General features: G+C 40.6%; 1 long non-coding RNA gene across 1 annotated transcript; it reads right to left on the bottom strand.

The window, feature by feature from the left end:
* Positions 1-2,001: 2,001 nt before the first annotated feature.
* Positions 2,002-2,721, bottom strand: LOC130547375 (uncharacterized). Its single transcript, XR_008961874.1, has 3 exons — positions 2,690-2,721; positions 2,364-2,417; positions 2,002-2,131 (listed from the first exon to the last, which is right to left on the bottom strand). It is a non-coding gene; the product is annotated as an uncharacterized LOC130547375 (long non-coding RNA).
* Between the last annotated feature and the right edge of the window lie 2,008 nt (positions 2,722-4,729).

Raw genomic sequence — 4,729 nt, 5'->3', positions numbered from 1 at the left:
ATACTACAAGTAAGTCACATTCCCAACCCACCGATACCTAACAGAGCAAGTGAGACGCCCCTACTCCAAAGTAAGTTCCACAACAAAACTTCTTGTAAGATTTCTGTAACATTTAATCATTGACTTTGCTTTTCTTCAGGATGTCAGATTTGGTTTCAGCAAAAGACAAATGATCAACAAATATGAAAAATAAAAAAACAAATAAACAATGTTATTCAAACAACTTTGTCTCTGTACATTACCTCGTGGTGCACCACAACCTTGTTTATAACACCCTCTGGAATGAATACACGACTTACAGTGGAATGAACTTAAATGATCAATATCACTTCAACATAAGCGTTTCAAACACGTGTACAAACCTCGTTAAGGTGACCCTCACAATTCACATACGGTTATAATCTCAACAAAACAACTTTCATTTACTCAACGATCACATCCGGACTTACGTTTCGGTTCAGTAAATTCAGTCTATACCAACAAAACTGTCAAAAGTGTTTTTGTACGGAAAGAGAATAATACCAGTTCGTTGCAACAATGATGCGATGCCTTGCGTTGAACGTTGAGTGCGTAGACTTACGTAGAGAGCGTTGAGTTGCGTAGATGCGTTGAGTGAATATACCAACTTTTCATCATAATAATACTTTAATTCACATCTGACCAAGACAACGTAGAGAATCACTTGGATGGCAGGGTAAACGTGAAAAACAACATCCATACGAGCTTGTTCGGATGCAGGAAAAATCTCAGAGAACAAAGGTTGCGCACGCGCCTCCGCGCACGTGTGGCACATGTGGAGGAAACGAATCCTTCTCCAAAACAAAAACACCAAAATACACAAGCGAACTTCCGTAGAAGTCCTATACAAAAATAGCTTTTTAACACAACGTTCGATACGCCAGCACACTAATAAGTGCCCTTACTGGTTACGTTTCACGGCGTCGGTCACAGTTCACATGTAACACGAAAAAAAATGTCAAACCTCGTTCGGAAACTCTCCAAGTCGTATTACAGCGAAGATTACAGCGTTCTCAGCGAAACTCTCGACTTGGCAGCTCCTCTCTGCTCCAAAGCCAGTCTCTAACACGGTCTGTATCTTCCGATGTACAAAACCGAACTCCCGGATAAGCAAAAGATCTTCCAGATAGCAAACTGACTCCGAACGGATCCGCCCCGGAAGTGTCCAAGCTCCGGAACGGATGCGCAAAACGGGTCCGGAACGGAGTCCACTTGCACAGCGCAGCGGATCCGGAACAAATAAGGATTGCGGATCCGGACCAGATCTGGGGCAGACCCGCCCTGTATCCCTGATAAAGCAGCTGATCCGCCACGGATCCGATCAGGACCCGTTTATAAAGAGCTGATCCGCCACGGATCCATAGGACCCGTTTATAAAGCAGCTGATCCGCCACGGATCCGATCAGGACCCGTTTATAAAGCAGCTGATCCCCACGGATCCGATCAGGACCCGTTTATAAAGCAGCTGATCCGCCACGGATCCGATCTGGTCATTCTGTCGGATACCTTTCAGATCCCTCATTTAAAACTAGTATTCTGGCCAAAACTAGCTAAAGAAATATTTCAAATCAATGGACCGACATTGGATAGACTGGATTGCTCTATAATATTTAATATGCCTGCCTTTATTAATAAAACATGATGAAATCATTCAAAACTTGTAAATCAAAATTCAGCCATTTTAGCCAGTAACAATTATTTATGTATACAATTAATAGGTATTACAGAAAATGAAATGCAACCATAAATTGTCCAAAGAACATTTTTTATTTAATGAAAAAGAACACTTTTTTAATGTAGCTCAAGAAACATTTATTCTTATTAATGTTGCACTGCTTATTTTTTTGTGTGGAAACTGGGTTTTTTGAAGATGAATAGAAACAAAACTATTTAAAGTAGTAAACTTTATCTCAACTGTTACTACTTAACTGTTAAACGAACACTTCAAAACACAGAAGTTAACTGTGAAACACCGAAAGCTACTGTTGGGTGCTGACAGTGGGACGGCTCCTTGAGTTTCCCCTATCTGCTGCCAAGTTGAACCACCGTATTACGTGTTTTGTAATGTCATCATCAGTGGCGGCACGGGAGACATGGCTCTTTCTCACAGCACCTGTGATACACAAGCAAATTTTCATTAAACAAATTCATGAAATCACATAGGAGATACCAGTTTTTTTTAAGGATACACATAACCACTGTCTTTAAAAACAAGAGTGTACAATCTGACATTTATAGGTACACTATGTAACTTTTGGAGCTCTAGCCGTTAATAAACAGAACTGCATGCGAGTTGTGAACCTCCGTGTTCTTTTTAAGTCTGTAGGCAAAGTTTACATACGTACCTTAAAGATGAAATTCTCCAAAAACAGACCAGTGGCACTTGAATGAGCTGTAAACTGCAAGAGAACACACACGCACAGTATCTTAATATGATTTAATATCTTAATATGACATGAAATAATTAGTCTACCAGAACTAAAGTTTACTGATACAAGTGGGTTTTTAAACTACGAAGTAGTTTATAAACCTAAAAACTTTTAACTTTAAATTATTGGTATAATCTTTTGAAACTGCACATTTATTACATGTTAAAACTGTAGTGTGGACCATTATTAGTATTTTGACAAAATAGCTGGCTAAATCAAGTTTAAAACAGTATCAATCTTACTTTACTCGGTTGTTTGGAAAAGATGAAATACTCCAAGACCAGCCTGCTAGCTGAATGCAGCTGTAAGCTGCAACAGAACACACACACACACACAACACACACAAGCACGCACGCACGCACACACACACACAACCAGCCGCATGACGCAACACACACACGCACGCAGCACACAACAGAACACACCGCAAGTATCTTAATATGATTTAATATCTTAATATGACTGAAATAAAGTCTACCAGAACTAAAGTTTACTGATACAAGTGATAACACACCAGCGCACACACACGCAGCAGCACGCACACACGCACGCACAGTATTTTAAGATTTAATATGATATGAAAATTATCTGAAACAACATTACATGGGGAGGTGGAGAATATATGTCAAAATATTAACAAAAGACTCAAACTATACCAGAAGTTCAGTGTAAAAAAAACAGGTAACGTTAACGTTAGGCCTAACATCAGTTTATCTCGCCTGCTATTTTACTGGAAAGGGAGAAAACATGCGCTCAGGGTTGGATTAAAATCCGATTGAATCACCCCACCTCCTAGAGAGATAAAGACATTCCGTCCAAAAAGCTTTTACTCAAAAAGTTTCATTAATTTACAGAGCAATGTGCTGAAACTTGGCTTGCAAAAATCACTTCAGAATTAAAAACATCAAGCAAAGCAATCAACGGTAATGTTAATGGCTACGTAACTGTACAAATAAAGCATATTTTAACTATTCTTACCGTGTTCCGTCTCTCACCGACCTGCCAGCTCCAGCGTTTCCACTGTGTGAGGAGATGGATTAAGTGACTGTGACGGTTTAAAAAAGGCGCGTTCGGTCAGAGAATTCGCCCAGCGTCAGTTGCGAGTCCGCGAGTTGACAGTGCGTTGTGCGGAGGCGGGGCATATTCTGTGCGTGTGGCCGAATTGAATCTGAGAGTACAGCGGACCAGGCGAATTGAAGGCGGATCCGCCCCGAAGTCTATTGCTATCAGGGTCCGCACTTTTGCGTGCTGCAACAACTATGTGAATGTAAATCACCACGTTATTTAATGCAAAAACACAAGCGAACTGTACCGTGTGGCTTCTCCACCAACTCACGACTGTCTGACTTTTTTGTGCGTCTCCGCTCACACAAAAAAACCGCTGTCAAAATAAAAGTCTCCCAGAAAAATACATTCAAAAATTATTACCGTTACATTAGGCTTACTTTAAATGCAGAACTAAAACAGCCAGTAGGTGGCGTCAATTTTCCACTGAGTTAGTGAACCATTTAACCAACTCATTCAAATTGCCAATTTGAATCATTAACTGGTCCGAGACATTTAAAACACACATTCATTTTGGAGATGAACACCACAAAAAGGCAGACGTAAGTGTTCAAATATATTAATGCGCATATGCAACATTAACTACGGTACTACGATACTACCATTTCAAAAATAGAGAGGCATCACGGGTATATTGAAACTTTAGCATCGCGATGCTACCGTAGCACCGGTGCACCGTGCAACCCTACTAAGGAGACAGAGACGTTCACGAGTTTTTCAGAAGAAAGAATGTTTTGGAAATGTTTGATGATGAACAGTTAATTAAACAGTATCGTTTGGACAGAGCAGACATCATCTTTGTCAGCAACTTGATCTTTGTCAGCGAATTGTCATGGAAACAATTATGGCACTTACAGCTCCACACTTTGTCACACGTTTCGTCGACTTCTCAACAACACTCCGCGTAATCCAACAGAAGCAAGCACAATTTATGCAAATAGCCGGCTTCCCATGAGTACTAGGCGCAATTGATGACACCAACATAAAGATCATTGCTCCCAGCATAAATGAGCATGTTTGTGAACAGGATGAGGTACCACAGCATCAACACACAAGTCATGTTTGATGCAGACTACAACATTTTTGATGTGGTACCCAAATGGCCTGGGTCTACACAATGACGTGCGGATAATGAATGAAAGTGGCCTGAAGCAGCAGTTTGAAAGGCACTTTGTGCCGCCAGGGTGTCATCTACTAGGAGGTAAAGGATACCCTTT

The sequence above is a fragment of the Triplophysa rosa genome, linkage group LG23 (genome assembly GCF_024868665.1).
Source record: "Triplophysa rosa linkage group LG23, Trosa_1v2, whole genome shotgun sequence".
In the NCBI taxonomy this organism is placed as follows: Eukaryota; Metazoa; Chordata; class Actinopteri; order Cypriniformes; family Nemacheilidae; genus Triplophysa; species Triplophysa rosa.
Note: the sequence above shows the minus strand (reverse complement) of the source record. Positions and strands in the feature narration are given on the sequence as shown.